The sequence below is a fragment of the Mercenaria mercenaria genome, chromosome 4 (assembly GCF_021730395.1).
Source record: "Mercenaria mercenaria strain notata chromosome 4, MADL_Memer_1, whole genome shotgun sequence".
NCBI classification, from domain to species: Eukaryota; Metazoa; Mollusca; class Bivalvia; order Venerida; family Veneridae; genus Mercenaria; species Mercenaria mercenaria.
In genome coordinates this window covers 81288560-81312270 of record NC_069364.1, presented here as the reverse complement: position 1 = coordinate 81312270, position 23711 = coordinate 81288560, and the positions used below count along the sequence as shown (strand labels likewise).

Sequence of the window (23711 nt, the reverse complement as noted above, 5' to 3'; positions counted from 1 at the left end):
GACATCCTCCTCCCCACAGGACTTACTAAATAAAACCCAGCAGAGTATACTGTATGAACTTCACTGGCTACCAATCAAAGCCAGAAAAACATTCAAAATGCTCACCTACATGTATAATTGTTCAGTTGGAAACTCTCCAGAATATCTTTCTGAACTTCTCGTAAAACAAACACAGACAAGGAACTTGCGTTCTTCAAATTCCGTTACTGGGTGTTTCGTTGTTCCTTTCACAAGCGCAAAACGTTCAGCGACAGAAGTTTGGGTACTGTTGGACCTAAACTCTGGAATGAATTGCCTCTCGAAATAAGAAACTCAGACACAATAGATGTTTTCAAAAAGAAGTTGAAAACTCATTATTTTGGAAATTACTATGCACTCTTTTAGAAACTGTGACTGTATATTTTTAAGAGATTGAAGTAACGTGAACTGGATGATTTTATTGTGTAAATACATTCGAATTCTTACCTTGATAACAAACAGCTGTCTTACCGTATCTTAATGTTCTAATATTTTATTAATCTTATCTGATGTCTGATCTTTTTTAAATGCTTACTAAATAGTTTATTCACAATGATATTTATGCTCATTTATGTTATATGTCATTAAATATCTTAATTTTTTTTTGTCGTATTTTTATGTATTTGTAAAACGCCATTGAATATGTTCTCCGTAAAAATAGGCGTTTAATCAAATAAAACAGTTTCAGTTTTCAGTTTATACATACAAAACAAATACAGCATAAACTGTTAAGTAATTATACCATAAAGTTCAAAATGCTGCGTAGAAAAATACAAAACTACGCCTACGAACTAATCATAGCTCTACTATAACCTACCCTGCTAATCAAACGTCGGTATTACTTAATATGAAAATAAAAGCAACAGTGCTTTATATAGCTATGCTTAGAAACAAAACAATTACAGTTTTGCTATATGAAAGATTAGCTGTTAGGCATAAAAGTATAATAGATAATGTCACGCGAAAAAACGTTATCTATTATAAATGTTCAGGGAATAGATGTTGTTACACATCAAAACAAAAGTATCAAAATATGTAAACTTGTAAATAAAACAATACACACATCTGAGAAAATCCACTGTCTTTTATCGCATAGCCACTGGTCAGTTCGCATCTCTTCTTGGGAAAAACGGTTGTGCCATTGGATTCAAAGTTGATCTGTTGCATCGTGCTGGAATTACATACTTCTCTGTATTGGATGCTGTACTCGGTTTTGCACCATGATTGGGGATATCTACAACAGAAACATGTGAGTTATCAATCTGAGATACAGTAGGATCAACTACTTTATCATCTGCAACTACAGAAGGACTACTATCTGAGAGAGAAACAAAACGATCCGAAGCTTCTAGCGCAGATCCGGGCTTCTGGATAGGAACTGCCATAAAAGGCAACAGAAGGTTCTGGTGAGGGAGCCTAGGAACACCTCTGTCATGTTCCCGCTTGACACGATAAATTGGAACATCAGTGTTAGGCTGGTCCACTAAAATATAGACATCCTTTTCCCGTTTATCGGCAAGCTTCTGCTTACATCGCACTCTGACATTCCTAACCAGAACCCGATCGTTAGGCTCCAACTTAACTTTCCTAACCCGGAGGTCATACCGCTTCTTGTGGCGTTGGCTTTGTTTCCTGGCTTCCCTACTTACAATCTTGTAAGCGAAACTGATTCGTTTTCTGAGGTTAGAAACATAACTAAATTTCTCCTAATTAGAGGGAAGGGATCCTTGTCAGGCTCAATGCCGAGAAAGGCGTCTATTGCTTATCGGGGATGTCTCCCAAACATTAGGAAATGGGGAGTAAATCCAGTTGTATCGTGCCTGGTTGAATTGTAAGCATGCACCATTGAAGGAACATGAGACTTCTAGTCTCGGATGATAGGGAGTTTTCCTATATTTGTCAATATGAGCCAACTTACATAGCTCCTTGATTACGGCACTTTCAAAATTCCTGCTTTGATCACTATGTAATCGACTAGGAAAGCCGTAGTGACATACAAAATTCTAAAAAAGGAGCTTGGCAGTGGTTTGCGCAGTCTGATTGCGTGCTGGTAGAACTTGAGCGAAGCGTGTAAAATGGTCGGTTATTACAAGAATGTTTTCATAACCACCAGTAGACATTTCTAAGGACAAAAAAATCCATACATACAAGCTCCATAGGGTATGAAAAATCAACTGGTTCAAGTCTAGCTGCAGTTCGATCTGGTGTCTTCCTGTGTATACTGTAAACCTAGAATTGTTTTCGCGCTTTTTAAATTAGCGCCTTTCGCGGGTAGTATATTTCCATGAAATTAAAAAGCCTCGAAAAACTCTGATCTAACAAAGATTTTAGCTTCAGCTTAAATAGATGGCTATAAAATGGTTCTGTGCTTACACATATCTCGATATTAATAATTCATATTCTAGTACCATAATTGTATTACATGAGTGCACAAATCCATATTATTTCAATTGATTGACACGTTACTTATTTATGAAGCAACAGCATTTTCAATATCGATCCGTCAGGCAAATAGGGGATATAAACAAAAGCATATGCATCTATCGAACGACATATACATGTAATTTACAGTCGACAGCCAATATGATATATTCTGCTAAGTATGGATTAATCGCCTATTTAAATGGCAAACAAATGACAGTGTAATAAAAGCAATTTACTGACTGTCCATAATTGGGGGTGTGAATATCCGTTGATATGGATGAAAAGGGTTAGGGTGCATTTTTAAAACAGTATAAAACTGAACGTTTTAAAATGCAATTATGCAGTGATACTTACCTTATTATACTAGATATGTTCACTTGCGACGTAATTTTCACCGGATTCGCGATGGATATGATTCCGCGAAGGTTTGTATCCGCGAAAATGTCCTCGTTTTGAAAAACGCGAAATATAGTATCCGCGAACATTTCTAGATTTACAGTACATCGTGGACAGTTTCGAACCCTGTGCCCGATAAACTGCTCGATCTGTGGCCAGAAGAATCTAGACTTGATCAGTGAAGTAGTACGATCTCTTCCCTGATGTCCGGCTTCGTCATGGAGAGCTGTAAATACCATATTGTGATAAACTGAAGGTAAGGCTAGTTGGGCGACTGGCGAGCCATGCATTGACGATTTGCGATACAAAATCCCATCCTTTAGGTACAAGGAATTCCATTCAAGGAGATATTTCCTAACCGGTTCTGACTCGCGTGTTCGCTGTCGGTCAGTTAATCTATGGCCTGCCTCCACCAAAGAAATAACTGACGAATAACTGGATCACTGGCCTGTTCATCTTTCCAGTTAATAGAAGATGCTCCTGTTCCTATAGGTATCTCATCCCTAGAGTTGCTGTCAACAACTTGAGGAAACATTGCTACACATTCTACAGCAGCAGTATCACTGACAGAATGAGCTTGTAAGAGAGCTTTGATCATATCAGTCGAAAGAAACTTCTACTGTTGAGGATGCAGTCTAGAAAGGGCATCAGCATCGGAGTCTACCTTTCCGGACTTGTATTGAAGTTTCAAATCATAGGTGGAGTGTGCTGCTAGCCAACGATGACAAAGAGCATCCAATTTGGCAGTAGTTAATGCGTAAGTGAGCGGATTGTTATCTGTCCGGACAATTGTGTGATTTTCATAAAGATAATCATGGAACTTGGTACATACAGCCCACTTCAAAGCCAAAAATTTGTGAGCTGGATAATAACGCTCACTGTTGCGAAGTCCACGGCTAGCATAAGATATTACACGTTCTTGGCCGTTCTGCTGTTGAAGTAAAACTGCTCCCAAACCACTATACCTGGCGTCAATGTGGAGTATAAATGGCTTTGAGTAATCGGCATAAGCCAAAACAGGCGAAGAGATTAGTTTCTCCTTTAAAGTGTCAAAAGACTCCTGTTGCTGCGGTCCCAAAGCCCAGGAAGTTTCTTTTGTCTTTGACTTCTTAGCCTTTTTTGTTAGTCTGACGGCCTACTAGTAAATCGTTCAAAGGCTTAGCAATGCTTGAAAATTCCTTAATAAACCGACGATAGTGTCCGGCTAAGCCTAAGACTTTACGGACATCATCTGGGTTGGTAGGCCACATCTTCACATCTTTGACTTTGTCCGGATCAGTTTCTACACCCCGGTCACTAACAATGTGTCCTATATACTGGACTCTAGTCTGAAAGAAGTCACACTTAGAACCCTTCAGTTTGAGATTGGCCTGTTCTAATCGTTGAAAAACAGATTCGAGATGTAAGAAATGAGAGTCCAATGAATCAGAAAAAAATGAGGATATCGTCCAGATATATAAGGCACTCCTTAAGATGAAGTTCACCCATGCAACGCTCCATGAGTCGTTGGAATGTAGCAGGGGCGTTGGTAAGACCAAACGCCATCCTGTTACATTCAAAGAATCCAAGTGACCCACATGAAAAATCAGTCTTTGGCGTGTCTGATTCTTTCATGGCGACTTGCCAATAACCTGAAAGAAGGTCAAATTTACTAAAATACTTGGAACTAACGAGGCAATCTATCGTCTCATCAATGCGAGGAAGTGAAGACGCATCCTGTACCGTGTGTCCATTCAAGCGGCGAAATTCGATACAGAAGCGGAGAAAATTGTCCTTCTTGCGAACAAGAACGATATTTGAAGAGAAAGGACTATGGAACTCCCGTATCGCACCAGTATCAAGCATCTCTTTCAGGTGTTCACGCACCTCTTCATACATCACAGGTGGTATCCTCCTATAAGGATCCTTGAAAGGAGTAGGATAAGTTAACTTGATCTCATGCTCGACATGAGTTGTGCAACCAAGGTCAGTTGTTTCACTTGAAAAAATGTCACAGGATGAGAAAAATGTGCAGTCAGTCCGGGGCTCGAACCCGGGACCTCTCACTTACAAGGCGAGTGCTCTACCGACTAAGCTAACCGGCTGCCTGACACATCCTCTCCCCTAATGTTACCAAGTCCTTACCGTGACATAAACCTCCACACTGGCCACCATTGTTACAGTTTCCTTCTGACATGGGTTAAACCTTTGATAGGATAATGGCTCTAGCCTGCAAAGGCACCAAAAAATAGGAAGGGTCAGATAAATGACTGTAACACAAAATGGCGTGTGCTACTGCGAAATGTATATTTCAAAGTGCACATGCGTGTTGGTGACGTCAGGTTAGGTAAATAAAAGACAACAATATCATTGTCATGTAACTAGTAAGTAACAGGTTAGTGCGTAAGCAAACTGGTTAGTGATGAATAATGTAAAATATGGTATGTGTTGTCTGTGAAAGGAATACATAAAGCAATCTGATTTTTAACTTAGTCACATGACATAGTAGGTCGTGAATACAAGCACCAAAAAACGTTTTACGTAAAATTTATACAAGGTTAGCTTTTTGTAGAAGGTAGTCAGCGGCATGTTTGTTATGCTCAACATACTGAGACGGGAAGATCTGGTTTACCATTGCGCAATTACACAAAATAGAAACAAATTTCATTTAGAAAGCGTCTCTTTGGGTTTATATTTTGCAAAAGCGATTTTATTGCGTCTTTTTTTAATCGGCTAGTTATTCAAAAATAAACTTTTTCTGCCTTTGAAATAAAGTAGATCTCGTTTTGTTTCGCCTACTCTTACTGGCCAAGGATTTTATTTAGTTTAAATATGTTATATTTTTATAGGGTTATTTCTGTAATTCCAGTTTAAATCTAGTCAGATTGTTTTCTTTGATAAGATCACGTTTTCTACAGGATGTTGAAAACATATGCGTAATTTCTAAAAAGCAAATTTCATTGGAGCATTTTCAGAGGGAGTTGTTTTTCAGAACAGATTATGTTTCTTATCATAAAATAATATCTCGATATTCTTTTATTTATGGTAAGGAGACATGTTACTTACTGGCTATATATAATTTTCAATAGTTGAAATTCTCTTCAGATATACTTGTTTATATGAAATTAAAAAGTGAACAAGTATAATGTAACATAATTACAGAAAAATATTTGTTCAAATTACGTTCTGTATTGATATCCTTACGGTATGAGTTTTGGCGCACATAAGGGCTAAATGTATAATCAAATTTCCATTGCAGACATTTAAGTGAGTCCTGTGCTTATGTTTCATGTAAAAATTCGAAATTAATGAACACTAGTGTATTTCTTTCCTGATTACATGGACCCAACTTTAAAGTATTTTAATACAGAGGTATGTGAAATGGCGCACCCTGAATTTAACTTAAATACAGTAAAGTGACATGACCATGAATGTATTGGTGAATTAGGAAAATTAGAGTAGAAATATAACTGATCAAGCTGTCAATATAAAATCATAGCATTACACACACATTGACATTAATCTCAAAAAATTAATCAACAAATAATCTGAAAGAATTTATAGTGTTTTATATCACTTAATTTTTTAGGAACACAAATGCATAAATGATTTGAAACTTGTCATTTGAGGAACACAACTAATTTGAAAAACTTCAGAAATATTCATTTCAAAATTGAAGATAAACTCTAATAGAATATCCAGTCACAAATACATATTTTTTCGATTTGGTAAAAACGAGAAACCATTTTTCAATATTATTTTCAAGGTCACTTCAAGGTCACTGCATGTAATGAATATGACATAAAAGATATGTACATGTCTACTTTTGCTGAAAACAGTTTGTTTCAGTCCGTTTTTTAAAAGTTTCGAAGTACATACAAACTGGCTTAAAAGGTAATAAGAAAAAACTGCAAAATTAGGATACCTATGCACATTTCTTAGGTTTTCATTATTTTACACATTTATTTATCAACCTTTCATAATTTACTAGCAAGACACATTCCTTTGAACAGATGATGAAGAATTCAGGTCTGAATGTGCAGTCAATATGACACCAATTAGCAGTCATAAATGGTGCGCCAAAACATATAACGCATCATTTATGATGTCAGGAGTTCACCGAAATCATGTAGAAATTGGAAAGGACTTTCGGAAACATATATATATTATAGGACGCATTCAGTAACATTATTGTTAAAAGATGCATACAATTCATTATGTCTTCATCAGAAAATAAAATAGTCAAGTCGGCAGTCTGTAAACAAGTCATTTTGTTTTTGTTTTGGGTTTTACGCCGTTTTTCAACAGTACTAGTATTTCATTTATGTAACCTAACCAGTGTTCCTGGATTCTGTACCAGTACTGGAGGACGAATGCTGTCTTTTATCAAATCGTCACGGAGAATATACGTCCCGCCCGGGAATCAAACTTACGACCCCGCGATCCGTAGATCTGCGCTCCCCCTATTTAGCTAAGTGGGTAAAAAAGTCAACGACGAAGGATTCGAAACAGGGGTGGTATAGTACGTCATCAACAGGTGCGCGCAACACTTCCCGATGCGGCTTTTTTGTGTCAAAACATCTCGATTCGGTGAGTAAACTTGCGATTATTACATTGATAACTAATAGATTCGGAAATGACATATAGTCGAAAGTACCCGCACATGCGTCTAGTTTATCATTTACGTTTGCATTTTTCAAGAAAGCCTTCCGTTTAAGAGAACATTCGTGCACAATGCACTTCATGGAAACACTTCCCTATTCACCACACCATATTATGTCGCATAACAAGAGTTTACATGCATTTCTGATAAATCCAAGCATTGACGGGTGTTCTTTTATGGTAAACAGATGTCAGTGATACCTTGATTACTCACTGGAATCTAAACTTTCCGAAAAATCAGTAAACTAAAATTTCGCCTTCCCGATTCACCAGCTGAATTGATGTCCTTCCCGGCTCACCAATTTCCAGCATGACTAACATCGGGCTGGTGCTCATGTAAATGTGATCACACTTGCCTGGAAGTTCTATTAATTCGAATAACTAATTGTTAGAGTGCTTGCACTAGATGGTCTGTAAACTTCATTTAAGCATTTGAAGATAATATTGAAAGAACGAGGCATATCTTGAACATATGTTGTATACTATAAACATGCATATGTATGATATAATTATGTTCTATCATGTCCTTATATTTGTTATTTTAGGTACATGAAAGATGAAAAAGGAAACAAAACTTCTAGTCTGCATCAATGGAATTGTCAATATATGTTAAAAAGGATTGCTGAGTGATCGGCATGCAAGACATTATTGACATATTATATTTTCCAAAAGCTGTACGACATAATATTTGAGAAGTGGAGAACATCCTCTAACGGAATTACCCCAGACAAGGATTTCAACGCTCAACTAGGTCTCCGTACCAAACTTTGTCACGACTATGTCGGTTGCTGTTTGAAGGTATGGATATAAATAACTGATTTAATTTCAATAATGTTACAGTAGATAAACCTTAATAAGGGGTATAGTTAGATAGGCACTTCGACACATGATAATATAAATAGAAAGTATTTTGGAAACCATTAGTTAACTTGTTACTCTAATTATTTTTTCATGATAACTATTTATGGCGTGTCATCGAAAATAGTCGAGTATGATGGCTTTGATTCCGAACTTGAGTTCAAGGCAAGACTCGATGAGACAAATAAGAATATGCATTGATAATATGCTAAGTAAAGCAAAATTATGTAGTTAAATTATTATCATGTGCTGATTTTTAAAGTAGCAACCTTTTAATATATTTTTAAAGGTATAAAGTCGCACCAATGCAGTTTAGTTTTTAATGATATGCTACTATTTAGTTTTGTTTAACGTTTCAGGGCCACGTGATCATCACAATTGCTCGGGAAAAAAATGAGAAATTGCTGTATCGCGCCAACGAAATGTTCTTATTAAGGAGTTTTAGATGTGCGCAGGGAAAGACCAAGAGTGACTACAACCGAATTATAATTACCACTTAGTAGAATGGGACATTGAATCTACACTAGAAAGCGGTTGAGGATTTAACATTTTACTAATGTTCAGATTTTGCTTGCAAATCTTAGTGCACCCAATTACATGTTAAAACTCGAAGTGAGCTTGAACAGTGGTAGAACAATTTTACTTGCAATGTAAATTACTTTGCTTTTCTTAAACTGTTTAGTTGTTGAAAATGTTGTTGTATAAAAGAGTATTTAAAATAGGAAATTTTACTGATTTTTTATTTAAACCCTTACACAGTGGAAGCCGTTGTGACATAAACATACGCACATACACTTTCAAGACATAGCAACATCTTCCTTTTATCAGCTAATGTTATATATTTACACAAATCAACAAAGTAGATTTATTACTTGATTGTAGCAATTCTAAATTTTATACACACTTATAATTACGAGTATAATGAAAACGTTTCTTTAACTTTGGACGTAATTCTTTATAACTCAGCATTAAAAAAAATGAAATTCACCTTAATTTTCTTTAAGATCGCATATATGACAAATTCTGTCCACATTGTATGCTTTATTTTTTTGTTCGATCAAGAAGCAGTGTACATCTCTATGTCACATATTCTCAACAACTGGAAATATTCAGACACGACAGAAAGACGCGAAGTGAAGATGCACTGCCTAAACTTCAAAATCAACAAAAATCAGAATATAATAACTCTTGAAACCATTAAACTGGAAAATGTTGAGGTTTTGCGCAACTACACTAATTATAACTCAGAAATTTCATTAGAAACACACAAAACTTGATAAAGTGACAATGTAGTATAATCTGTGAACGTTTATTGACCGAAACATAGAGATAACAAGAATATTTACATTGTTGTGTTTTACCCGTTATGCGCATTAGTGTCAACTACATTTCATACAAAGTTTAATACTGCTGTTGCCTTTCATCAAATCTGTCAAATGTTATTTAGAAGAAAGGAGAGACACTGACAAGACTCTGTGACACAGACAGACAAAACAAAACATGTTTCAATAAAAAATCACAATTGTTTGAAGTCACGCAAAATCACATTAAACTCCGTCTACAAAAGCTGTTCATGGCTAAATATTGTACGGTAGTGGTCACACGTAACAGTGAGCTGTTTCAAACGGTGTCTGCACATATTGCCAGTGAGTGAACCTCAAACAACGACTACTTTTGTGGTCTTCATTTCTGACTTTTTCACAAACATCCTCAACAAGCGGGTATTGTTCTTTCTACAATTCTGATTTTTTTGACGTGTCATTTTATTCCCGAGAAATGCATGAATTACTATATGCAGTTTATGTTCATCTGTCTACGGATATCATACTGCTGAACCCCAAGTGTTTAGCTTCATAATTTAATTCTGATAAACAGAATATCTCAGGTGTTTCTGTTGTGATCTGAAAAAGAAAGAGTAAATCTGTCATAATATAGCCCTTGAAAGTAAATTAAACACTGTTTTTACTTTTTACTGACATAAACGTTCATTGCTAAATACTAGTTTTGTTGGTATGACAACCGAAGTACCATGCGTCAAAATAAATTGAAAGGCTACATATAATTAAGTCAAACACGATGCCACACGGGCGGTGAGCCGGGAAGTGCATCGTTTTACCTGGTGAACCGGGAAGGCGAAATTTTATATTACTGATTTCTTTGAAACTATAGATTCCAATAATTAATTAAGGTATCACTGACCTCTGTTTGCCATAAAAGAACACCCGTCAAGGCATTTAGTCATTAGAAATGCATGAAAACTCTTTTTATGCGATATAATATGGTGTGGTGAATGGGGAAGTGTTGCCATGAAGTGCATTGTGCTCGAATGTTCACTTAAACGTAAGACTTTCTTGAAAAATGCAAACGTCAGTGATAAACTAGAGACACATGCGGGTACTTTAGACTATATGTCATTTCCAAATCTATTTGTTACCAATGAAATAATCGCAAGTTTACTCACCGAATCGAGGTGTTTTGACATAAAAAAGCCGCATCGGGAAGTGTTGCGCGCACCTGTTGATGACGTACTATACCACCCCTGCGAAAGTCGCAAAGAAAAAAATCTTTCGGCAGGTCAAAACGACACTAGTTCTCAGCTTGCCAAAGCAATCTCAATTACATTATAATTGCTCGCACAGAAAGTAAAGTAAAACTGTCTCAATGGAGTTTGATGGCTTTGGTCTTTCTCGTTTTTTAAACCAAAATCCTATCATAATACCGTCCCGTCGAGACGAGCTTGAATAAATTATGTTATATTTGCTGCCATGAAATAACTTTTTATATGGAAACTAATTTGAAGGACCTACATATACTAAAAATAAAGAACAATTTATAAACCAGGTTTTGTGAAAAATATCTTTTGTACCATTTAAATGTATAGCAAAATCCACAATTTGAGACTGTTGTACTAAAGAAAAATGGACAACAGACCGAGAAACACGGAAAGTATGTTAGTGCACATGATCATAATATTGTCTTCTATCTAAAACAATCATTCTCGTGTACTAGTTGTCCCTTTGGTATCAATTGAATGCATTGGTCATTGACTGACAATTAAGTAAAGTTTTAACAGACACGTTAGTTATTTAATGGATGTTTTTTCTGGTATGTATTTTTTGTGTGTGTGGGAGGGGGGGGGGGGGTGTTACGCCGTTTTCTGTACCAGTACAAACCTGTTCTGCGCAAGTAACTGACAACTTCCCCACATGAATCAGAGTGGGGGACGAATGATTTCAGACACAATGTTTTTTATGAAATCGGCACGGAGAACATACGCCTCGCCCGGAGATCGAACTCACGGCCCCGCGATCCGTAGATCTGTGCTCTCCCTACTGAGCTAAGTTTGCTTTTATAATTCTTCTGATAACTATTATGACTTAACCATTCTGTAAGTATCGAAATTGAAAATTATTATATATAACCCGAATATTACACATATAACAAGAATTCCAGTAGAACCATATTCCTATATCAGCAGAATAGAATTATATACACGGTGGGAAAACGGACACCGGATATCGCCAAGAAAGTTATACATGTAACTCTGTTCAAGCTTATTTTGGTACACGGTAAGTATTTCATCATTTTTATTTTGTATTTTATGATGATATATTCATCAAATGTCAGAAAGTAACAAATAGTTTGATCCTAGGAAATATACGGCTATAAATGTTCCTCTCTTCTTTATAATGGCACAATTCTCGCTAAAAGTTGTACGATCACTCATAAATGTTCAGTAGGGTGGTAGGTTTTCAAAAATGTAACAACAAATATTAAATAAGAATATAAACTGAATCGAACGATTTGCTTGTAATTACACAGTCCGAACTTGTGGGAATTATCAATACGATATGCTTTGTTGTAACGGAGATATCCATACTTTTTGATGGCCTAGAGGTGTACTGGGCATAGACGAAGCAAATACATTGCTGCACAGTGGATAGCTATAAAGGTGGAGTGCGACCTTTAAATTTTTTAGATAGATCTATGAAAAATTAACGGAAGAAAATTGAGGATATTTCTGATTTATTCCAGTTTTTCGTTTGGCCCTTTTTTAAGCCACATTTGTATGGTGCGCTGTTTAACTTGGCCACTAACGGCGTCATTTCTTGGCGTCAGACTTACACAAAGCGTAACGTAGAGTTAAGCTGGAAAATTGCCCGTTTTTCGAGTATAACATTTTTTGGGGTCTAGGAATTTTTCTTTAAATTTCAATCATAAATGCGCCAATATAATAACTTGCGTTTGATTAACAAAAATTGTATGCACCGAATTCGTTCTTTTTTTCAGTACCACCGATTTTTTTCCCCACCCCGAGCTGAAATGCGATGTTATTTGGTGGTATTTTTAAAGTTACGTTACAGTTTCGGATGATTTCGGAAAAAATGTACTATGGAACCAATTTTCGAAATTTTATCGTAAAATTATACGTTCAATGAAAGCATATACTGAAATATAAAAACATCACATATACAGTAAATCGAATTATAATAGAAAAATGAAATAAACGCGATGTTATTTGGTGGTATTTTTAAAGTCATGCTGATAGTTTCGGACGTTTTCGGAAAATTTGTACTATGGAGTTTATTGTCGACATGATTTCGTTAAGTTATACGTTTATTGTTAGCATATACTGAAATATAAGAAAATAACATAAAGGCCTCTAATTCGAATTATAATAGAAAAATCAAATCCCGGCTACTTATGAGCTGTGAACGTTCGTGTTTTGTTTACTTAGTTAGCGTTCGAATTCAATGTGTGATTATGATTGAATTACTCCTGTCAGAAAGCGCATCATATGAAGAAAAAAAAATTCAACTTTATAAGAATTCGATTAAATCTTGGGTTCTACGGTGTTCCGTTAGGACCAGCGCCTACTCCCTGTAAATGGGAAGCACGAAGGTACGACGGTACGATGGAAATGTGTGACAGTACGACGGCAAAACACGAAAGTGCGATGGTGTCAGTCTGTTAAACTACTGTTCGGAATCAACTGTCGTACTTCACCATCGTAGTGTAGCAGTCCGCGATTCACCATCGTAGTATTAGACATTTACGAATTAAGTCTACGTGGACTGTGAACACCTAAGACAATCGATTTTTCAAGGGGACCGTCTCAACATGATAATTTTAATTTATGTGTGGTTGGAAAACATTCCAATAATGATGGTAAGGTCTGACTTATTATGTTACCGCACAGGATAAGATTTGGATTTGTCTGTCCGTCTGTCTGTTCGCCAGAGAGGTGTTTTGTTACGCATATCGCAATAAGTATTTGACCTAGCGTCATATCACTTTCCCGAAAGGTTCTTCAATATTATAAGTTGCGCATCTGCGACAAAATTGAAAAGATGAGCTTATCTGTTCGCAATGTATCCGTATTCCATCGTCGTCGTCGTCCGAAATGAAAATAAATCTTAACTGGGTTAGCTGGGATCAAAATGTAGGTCAGCAGGTAAAACATTGTGAAAACTGTAGAAAACGTAATATCTTGCGTCTCCATTCCTTTTTTGTTATTATACGCCCGAAGGAACGTATTTTGGTGTTCGTCTGACCGTCTGTCTGTCTGTGTGTCCGTCTTAGGGGTCAAAGGTCATATAACTTTGTTTCGAGTGCGATGTGTAACTCTTAAACTGCTTCAAGGATTTAAAAAAACTTGGCACAAATGTTCACCACATTGAGACGACGTGCAACGCACATAGCTAGCTTCAAGGTAAAGGTCACACTTAGAGGATAAAGGTCACATGACTTTGTTTTGTGTTTATGTTGCTTTGCATTGCGGTGCTCTTGTTTTTATTTGGCAGATTCTTTTTTATTTGTTCACTTACAATATTTTTTATTGAATTACTTCCCTTTTATGTTACTAGAAATAGGTTATTTTGTAACTTTTTTATTATTAGCCGTAGGTAAAAGCCGAGACCACTTTTCTTTGGTACAACATGGATGGTACCTGCAAAGTTAAGGTGTTTTTTGACACATCTGTACCTGTTAATAATTTTAGTGGACTAAGAGTTTTTCGGGGAATTTCTTTCCTTTGTTGTCATTTTCCTTAGGACTTCAGCAGTAAAGTTCTTGAAATTTTGCTCCCATCCTCTGATATTTGAATTTATCAAAACCTTTTGGGGCCTCCGTGGCCGAGTGGTTAAGGTTGCTGACTTCAAATCACTTGCCCCTCATCTATGTGGGTTCGAGTCTCACTCGGGGCGTTGAATTCTTCATGTGAGGAAGCCATCCAGCTGGCTTACGGAAGGTCGGTGGTTCTACCCAGGTGCCCGCTCGTGATGAAATAATGCACGGAGGGGCACCTGGGGTCTTCCTCCACCATTAAAGCTGGAAAGTCGCCATATGACCTATCATGTGTCGGTGCGACGTTAATAAAAAAAATATATATCAAAAACTTTTACCAAAAATTCTAAGTTACAAAGGGACATAACTCTGTCAAAATTCAAATCACAGTTATGAGGATTGTTTTTCCTGGTGTAGACTTCGATAGTAAATAACTATTTTAAGTTTAAAGTCAATAGCTTTGATAGTAACAGAGACATTTGACTTTATCAAAAACTTTAACCAAACATTCTAATTTAAAAGGGGGGCATTATTCTGTCAAAATTCAAATCAGAGATATAGGGATTGTTTCTCCCGGTGTAGACTTTGATAGTAAATAAGTATTTTAAGTTTCAGGTCAATAGCTTTGGTAGTAACAAATATATTTGACTTTATCATGAACTTTAACAAAAAATTCTAAGTTAAAAAGGGGCATAATTCTGTCAAAATTCAAGTCAGAGTTATAGGGATTATTTCTCCTGGTGTAGACGTTTATAGTTAATAAGTATTTTAAGTTTCAAGTCAATAGCTTTGATAGTAACAGAGATATTTGACTTTATCAAAAATTTTAAGCAAAATTTCTAAGTTAAAAAGGGGCATAATTCTATCAAAATTCAAATCAGAGTAACGCAGATTGTTTCTCCCGGTGTAGACTTCGATAGTAAATAATTATTTTAAGTTTCAAGTCAATAGCTTTGATAGTAACAGAGATATTTGACTTTATCAAAAACTTTAACCATAAATTCTAAGTTAAAAGGGGCATAATTCTATTAAAATTCAATCAGAGTTATGTGGATTATTTTTCCTGGTGTAGACTTCGATAGTAGATAACTATTATAAGTTTCAAGTCAGTAGCTTTGATAGTAACAGAGATATTTGACTTTATCAAAAACTATAACCAAAAATGCTAAATTAGATAGGGGCATAATTCTGTAAAAATTAAATCAGAGTTATGGGGATTGTTCTTCCTTGTGTAGACTTTGATAGTGAATAAGTATTTTAAGTTTCAAGTCAATAGCTCTGACAGTTACAGAGATATTTGACTTTATCAAAAATTTTAACCAACGGAGACGCCGACGCCGACGCCGGAGCGAATGCAATAGGCACATCCAAATTTTATATCACCTACCGCATAGTGATGATATAATAACTCAAACCCTATTGCCGTTATAAACTCTTTTTCATATCGCGCATAATATAATTAGTCTATGTTGAGACGGTCCCCTTGAAAAATCTATCGCCTTAGGTGTCCACAGTCCACGTAGACTTAATCCGTAAATGTCTATTACCATCTTACTGTTGCGGTTTACCATATCGTACTGTCGTGTTTCGCCAACACACTGTTGCAAGTGTATTTTTTATGATGTTAACCTGACAATAAATATTTTTAACGTTCCATGGCTTGCAATAAAAGCTGATTAAAAACATTTTTTTTACAAAACAATTAATAACAATTACATGTATTATTACTAATTTTCTAGCAGAGAGGTTAATTTTGAATACAATATTGTTTAGAAATAACACTTGATCGGGTGGTATTCGTTTAAATTACACCCTACCCTTATTTTTCAAACCTCATTAAAACAATAGACCAACGGAGACTATTCTTGAACAGTACAATGCAAATAAGGCATATAAACAGAAAAAAGAGGGTGAGGCGCGACAATGCGATAGCAAAGCTCGACAGTTCGATGGTGAAACTGCGATGGAGAAGCGTGATAGAGCAATGGCGGTGCGTGACAGTAGGATTGTGACACTACGATGGAGAAGCATGACAGAATGATGCACTTCAAACAGTGCATATGCATCTTCGACATCACAGTGGGCATGATATGTCTCCTGCAAGAACTCGAGTACAACAAAGTCGGTACTGTTTAATAATTTTATCTTTTAAGTTTTCTTTCTAATATGTAATGGAAGAAACGTTATATCAAGTCAGCAATCGAGCTCGAATTACAAACAGAAAATCAGTGATGAAAAATATAGAGTATTTCTTTAAACTAAAACGAATAAGTAAACAAACTCCGTTAACAGTAAAAATTCAACTTGTGGGTATTCATACATGTAGCAACAATCCGACATCTAAGGCGCACAGTTATGATATTTTACATCGATATCGTCCATTGATGTAAGGTCTCGTTGTCCTTTAGAAAATTTTGAAACGGTAACACGCATGAGTCCATTATAACACATATTCACATCAAATACTAATATTGAAGATAATACATAAAGAAATTAATGATGAGTTTTTGAAAGACTAAAATCACGTATCGAAATCGAATGCTAATAAAGTTTATTGTAATTGAAGTTAAAACCAAACGTTCGGAGCTCAAAACTAGCCGGGAATACTTTTTTCTACTATTATTCAATTAACTGTATATGTGTTATTTCTTATATTTCAGATATACTTTCAATAAACATATATTTTTTTCGATAGAATGTCGACAACATGTTCCATAGTACAAGTTTTCCGAAATCGTCCGAAACTTTAGCGTAACTTTAAAAATACCACCAAATAACGTCGCATTTCAGCCTGGGTTGGGTGGGGGGGGGGGGGGGGGGGGGGGGCGGACAAATCGGTGGTACTGAAAAAAAACGAATTCGGTGACATACATTTTCTTGATAATCAAACGCAAGTAAATATATTTGCGCATTTATGATTGAAATTGAAACAAAATTCTTCGACCCAAAAAAATGTTATTCTCGAAAAACGAACAATTTGCCACCTAAACTCTTAAGGTGGATTCAGTGGACTGAGGATGGTTACAATGTATTTTGAATATCGAGGGAGAGGGGGAGAGCGAAACTGTTCCAGGTACTTCTTTATCTGTATTTACTAAGAACGCTTTCGCTCTGATCCCTCGATATCTCGTCTGTCTTTTCATTCGCTTGTCCATCTGTTGGTTCTTCCAGAGTAGTTGGTCAAATTTAGTTGATATCGCATACACAGATACTTGGGGTTCTTATAGTCCAAGTTACTTTCCTTAGTTTCTAAACTGAAATTTGCAATTCAATGTAAATAAAGAATCGTTTACAAATTTTTCTTTAACACAAAAATAAGTATAACTTATTATTATTTTATTTCTCACCAATAAAAGTATGGTTAAACAATATTGAATTCGCATAGAATGAGTTAGGCAGCTTAACCTTTCACAAGCATCAACTTTCAAATATAGTTACCATAACCTGGCGCTATTTTTATTTTCTATATCAGAGATCCAAAACAGTATACAAACATCTCTGAACCTAATTTTAAGCTGATTTAGATAACCGGAAATAAATCACTGTAAATATGTTTCCACCATATGTTAATTGTTTGCTAAGGTGCGCTTACCTGTTTGACTGGTAAATAAAGTATTAGTTCTTAGGTCACTAATATTTGCGAATCCGAAGTTTGAAGTGTTTGGTATCTAGTAGCGCTTTGGTGATACATTTTGACATATTTTTAAATATTGTCCTACACTGACTATACTTGTTAGATTTTGAAAGCTATGCAAATGGAATGATTTTAAAGAAAGAAAACCTGAGTGAGATGTTTCATAGGGTCTAGAGCCGCTCACTAAGCCTTTCCGAACCAAAAGTGTCTGTGATCGCATATGTATACATGATCAGTCTTTAAAATTGTCTTTGATATTTGAGGCTTGTTGATTGAAAAAAATGCGATTAAGCCCATCCGTCTTTACTTTCGACATGATTAAATAAATCTTTGAAGAATTTTTAGCTTGTCGAGTGAAATGCGGTCTTCCAAGTTTAAGAAACACAAAACATCTGATCGTTACAAGTTATGTGGTGTTTACTATTATGATATTTCTTTGTAAATCACATCGATACGTTTTTGCATCTGTACAGCATTGTTATTATCAAAATAAAGTAATTTGGTAGATAATTGAAGAATTATCGAATAATTGATAACGAAGATGACATAAACGTTGTTGCCCTTGTCCTAACCGCCTCTGGCAAAAGTTTTCCCCACTACATCATAAAAGTTAGCAGTGAAACATTTCAAGTGTACATCTAATACTTAAATTTGCTGCTTTCTGTATTCTGTTTTGAAGTTTAAGTGATTGTAATTAGTAATTTTATTTATCTTTAGTCAAGTTTACTCGATACACCGCAAGAGTAAACATAACTCATATTAATATGAATAAATAGATAAAGTAAAATTAAATAAATAGAAATACTCTTTTTCAGAACTAATCTTAATATATTATGTACACTGGAAAAGTTTCCAGAAATGCTATTTTTAATATTTGTACGAATAATGCTGTATGTTTTAATATTTGTACAAACAAATAATGATGTTGATTTATGTGTTGTATAGTCTCAAATAATTCTGATAGACTGGCTGTATACATGTATATTTGTTTATAATGTATATGGATGAGACTGGAATAAATATAAATAAAAACTAAAAGTTTCCACTGTCCTCCAAACGAAATACCGGAAATCTATATATGTTTAAAGAAAGAACAAGGTATCAACCATGGGAATACGAACAAACCTACAGATGGCAAAAAACTCTGCTGTAGCTAGATTTAGAATAAAATATAAAAAAGTGGAAAACCACAATATAAGCGAAAATAGTGCAGGCTCGGTTTCATTGAGCCTGTTCGTGGACGGTAGTGGAAATGCATGCTACCGTGAACGTGAACGGTTATTTACTAGACTGGGGATGAGATTTCAATAAGTTTTTAAACAGGATGTCTTTTATCTGCAATAAAAATAATCTGTTTTTACTAAAGTCTTCACGTAGCAAATTATTTCTACACACCATCTAGACTCTAGTGACTGGCGTACGTACAAGAAATATTTCATAAGACTGGGGTAAGTGAAAAGATTCGAAATAGACATTCATTGTACATTAATAGTGTAACCATCAGTCAGAATATTGGATCTGGGTCCTTTTCTCACATGTTGTTGTCAACAAAAAATAGTGTGACAGCTGCTTGTGAAATCGTACGATTCAGATTTTTTATTTAGTCAAAATATTTCGTATAAATTACAATATTGAAATGATTCAATAGCATACGCTTTATAACCTTTAGACTGCTAAATTTCTATAACGAATTTGTCCATCTTTCAATTTGGACAGTACCATTAACTGCTAAAAGGGGTGCCTACCAAAACGATTATGACTGAATGGCGAACAGTGTAGACCATGATCAGACTGCACGGATGTGCAGGTTGGTCTTGTTCTGCACTGGTCACCAAAGAAGTATCACTTGCCGCCAGCAGGATAAGGGATTAAAAGCAAATGAAAATAAATCAACACTTAATGAAAGATTATATGCTATGCACATTAAATATGATATAGTACGTTCAAAGATACTAGTAGAATACACTGTTGTCTAATTCTCTCAGGCATTCCTTGCCCTTTCAGTCCTGTTTTCTTGTTTCATACAATTCTTTGGGAACTAATCTCACTTATTGCCTGGTAGAATAATGTAGGTACTTTGCCGGCCAATCAGTTAATCTTATCACGAACTCTAGTGTGACAGGCAGTGTTTTTCTTTCTGTGGGATGTATCATGGATGTTCACCTAGGGACCGTTTTACTAACGTACTTACGTATGCGTAACTCTACGTTTTACGTAAATTTGTGCGTACGCAAAAATAGTTTGCGTAAATATTTGCGTAAATATACGCATACAAAAACCTTGAGTAACGCCTGCGTAAATATGGCCGACAGGAGAAATAACCAGCGTCGACGACCGCGAATCTTTCGCGAAAGGCCGAATTACTTAGATACATTGCCTGAAAGTGCAATCAAAGAGAAGTACCGTCTTTCGAGGCAACAGATTATGGACTTACATGGTTTAATAGAGGAAGATATTAAACCTAAGACGATGCGGAGTCATCCGATTTCTTCTCTCACGAAGGTATTACCGTACTGCAGATCTATCTCATATAAAGATCTATATTGTTAGTGTTATCATTTTCAGTATCGTTGCAGTAGTCTAATGTCGGTCGACGTGTCTATAGCCTGATTTAGTTGTGACTGTGTTATCTCCCATTGTTTACGACCTTCACCCTTACAATACACACGAGAACCAAAATTTGATGTTTGAGATTTAAGAATAATAATGCATTGTGTATGTGGGGACACACGTGCTGTTGTTTTTTTATCGCTTAAACTTATGGATTTCATAAAACAGTGGTGTCTATGTAGCACTGTCTAAAAAGTTGTCAGAGTTGAAGTTGGAACACTGGCTGGGCTGAGAAAGTAGGCTTCGACGAAAATGCTGGCATATTGCATAAGGTTGAGTTGATGTCTTGTGATAATTAATTAAGACAACAACCAACTAAATGTTCTTTTGCCAGTAAAATCTACCACACAATAGTGAACCACTGAAAAGTAGACCCACAAATATCTATATCGTGGTCGCACCTTCTCTCGAACCCCACCTCCTTTCGAACCTTTCATTTTCTCGCGATTTTCACGCATGCACAAGTGCGCATTACGTCATCAATTTGTGAGTATCGGTGCTTTGTTTACAAACAACACGCTACAGCTGTCAAACCAAAAATTATGCGTCATAAACAAGTAAGTATTAACTATTTTCTTCCAATTAAGATAAAAATCAATAAAATTCTTATTACTTTATTGACCCCAATATATAACCAATAGAATTTCAACCCAGTTTTAACATAAAAGGTGCTCAAAGTTTTTGACAGTTGACCTCGCTCTCTTCGGCTGCTGCAGAGGTCACGTGACCATGGTGAAATCATGTGACTCTCAATTTTTACTGCACTGTTCAAATACTGAAATCCATTGCTTTTTCACCTTCTTTTTATGATTTTTTTAAAAAAAATTTTTAATTGATTCAATTTATATTTCAGTTGAATCCAGTGAAGAGAGCTATGAAGCACAAGGGATATTCTCCTTCAGCATTGTTTAATGCTTATAAACTGGTTAAAGAGACGGGCATTCCTGTGAAGACTGCTGCTAGGCAGTATGGTGTTCCACATAATACACTTCGTGATCGTGTGAAAGGCCGTGTTGACCCAGGAAACACTGATGACAGGACCAGGTCCATTGTTCACTCAAGAAGAGGAGGCTAAACTGGTGGAACATATAAAGCATATGGCAGACCTTGGGTATGGATTCACCATCACAGAAGTTGTTTCCAAAGCCAGTGATTATGCAGTTTTTCTGAAGAAACGTTCTCCTGACAAACCTCTCTCTGTAAAGTGGTTCAGTGGCTTCAGAAAAGGTGGCCTGAGCTTAGAGTTACTAAGCCTAGAGCTTTAACAAAATGTAGAGCTGCATCCACATCTCAACAGGCAGTGAACAGTTACTTTACAAACTTAGAAACTGTAATCATGAACAATAACCTTCTCAACAAACCTGAGTGCATATATAATATTGACGAAAAGGGCATACAGACAGAGCACTCACCACCATATATTGTGGGTGGCAAGGCAAGTGTACCTGCAATACTTCCTCCAGGTCAGCTGTAACCACAATCATTGGGGGAGGAAATGCCATTGGAACCCAAGTGCCTCCATTCTTTGTGTTTAAAGGGCAGCGGATGAATGAAGACTTGCTTCAAGGTGCAGCTTCTGGTTCAGCTGGAACTATGTCAAAAACTGGCTGGTCTAACTCAGTCATTTTTTCATGAATATTTAGAGAGCCACTTTCTCAAATACATACAAAGACCAGACAGTAATCAGCCAGTACTTGTCATATTTGATGGACACAGATCGCACATCAATGTTCCTGTACTTGAATGGGCTAAAAGGAACAATATATTCTCTTTGTGGCTGCCTGCCCACACAAGCCACTGTCTTCAGCCCCTGGATGTAGGGGGCTTTGGGCCCCTACAGAAGATATACAACAACACATGCCATAAGTTTCTGAGGGAACATCCATCATCGAAAATTACCAGGTTTAATGTTGCTGCTCTGGCTTCTAGTTCATATGTAACAGCACTGTCAAATAACAACCTCAAGTCAGCCTTTCAGAAAACGGGCATATTTCCTCTTGACAGAACAGCCATAAGTACTGACAACTTCAAGCCATCAGAGCCTTATGTTGCTCTGTTCAAGAGCCATCCGAACAGGTTCCTGATGTTCAGTGTGACCTAAATGCATACTTCCGGGCAGCAGAGACTGTAATTGAATTAAAAAAGGAGTTCCATCAGGCATCAGCTAAGAAAACTTTCAGTAATGTTGTTTCTGGTCAGGAAATCACCAGTTCAGACATATCACAACAAATTATTACTAAACCCAAACCCATAGTAAAACAGCCAACAAAGACACCCAGGAAACCAAAGTCAAACATCCCAAAGAAGGTCTGTAAGAAGTCATCCAGCAAAGAAAAGCCATATGTACAGCCCATTGTTTTCCACCACCCCGAACCTACTCCTGGACCATCACACATTAACCTTCTTCTAGATACAGATTCAAACACTGATGACTCTGATGATGATATGCCAGATGAGGACAAATGCTGCGTCTGCAAATTGTTTCAGCCCGCTCAACTGAAAAATTGTGTGTCATTGGTGATTACAAAGTGGGCCCAGTGTGATTCTCCAGGTTGTAAACACTGGACACACTTAATTACTGCTGCAAGCAGAGAGTAATTAGGCGTAATGATACGTTTATCTGCCCTTGCCATGACCAAACAAACACTGAAGAATAGAAAATAAATAACTGTTATGAATTGTTTAAAGTTCAAAGTTAATTACTGTTACAGTGTTGAGACTTTTGGAACATTTTTTTTGAACTGTGCTGTAATTTAAAAATAGGTTCGAAAGCAGGTGCTCTATTTTTGGCCGCCATTTTGTTTTAGATGTTAGGGTGGTGGGAAACTTTGGACGATTGTTGGATAACTGACGAAGGATGTAGTAACTTAATATTTGCAAGGTATTTATAAATGATTATTTTACATTGCTGATTCGTTATTTTATTTAACATTTACCGCAAATAAGTATCAGCCCATGTCAACAATTAAGAGGTTCGAAAGACGGTTCGACCACGATACATGTAGATGTAGCTGGCTGAGCAAACAAGCTGACAAAGGTATAATATTTCTAGGGCTTTACTATT

The 23711-nt window shown here is 36.2% G+C and overlaps 2 long non-coding RNA genes and 1 other non-coding gene across 3 annotated transcripts; 1 reads left to right on the top strand and 2 right to left on the bottom strand.

The window, feature by feature from the left end:
• Positions 1-4849: 4849 nt before the first annotated feature.
• Positions 4850-4922, bottom strand: Trnat-ugu (transfer RNA threonine (anticodon UGU)). The gene has a single exon. It is a non-coding gene; the product is annotated as a tRNA-Thr (tRNA).
• A 2391-nt stretch (positions 4923-7313) lies between these two features.
• Positions 7314-9238, top strand: LOC128556486 (uncharacterized). The gene is made up of 3 exons (XR_008370708.1): positions 7314-7407; positions 8025-8277; positions 8697-9238. It is a non-coding gene; the product is annotated as an uncharacterized LOC128556486 (long non-coding RNA).
• Positions 9239-9365: 127 nt separating this feature from the next.
• On the bottom strand, positions 9366-10879 carry LOC128556487 (uncharacterized). The gene is made up of 2 exons (XR_008370709.1): positions 10799-10879; positions 9366-10238 (listed from the first exon to the last, which is right to left on the bottom strand). It is a non-coding gene; the product is annotated as an uncharacterized LOC128556487 (long non-coding RNA).
• Positions 10880-23711: the final 12832 nt, after the last annotated feature.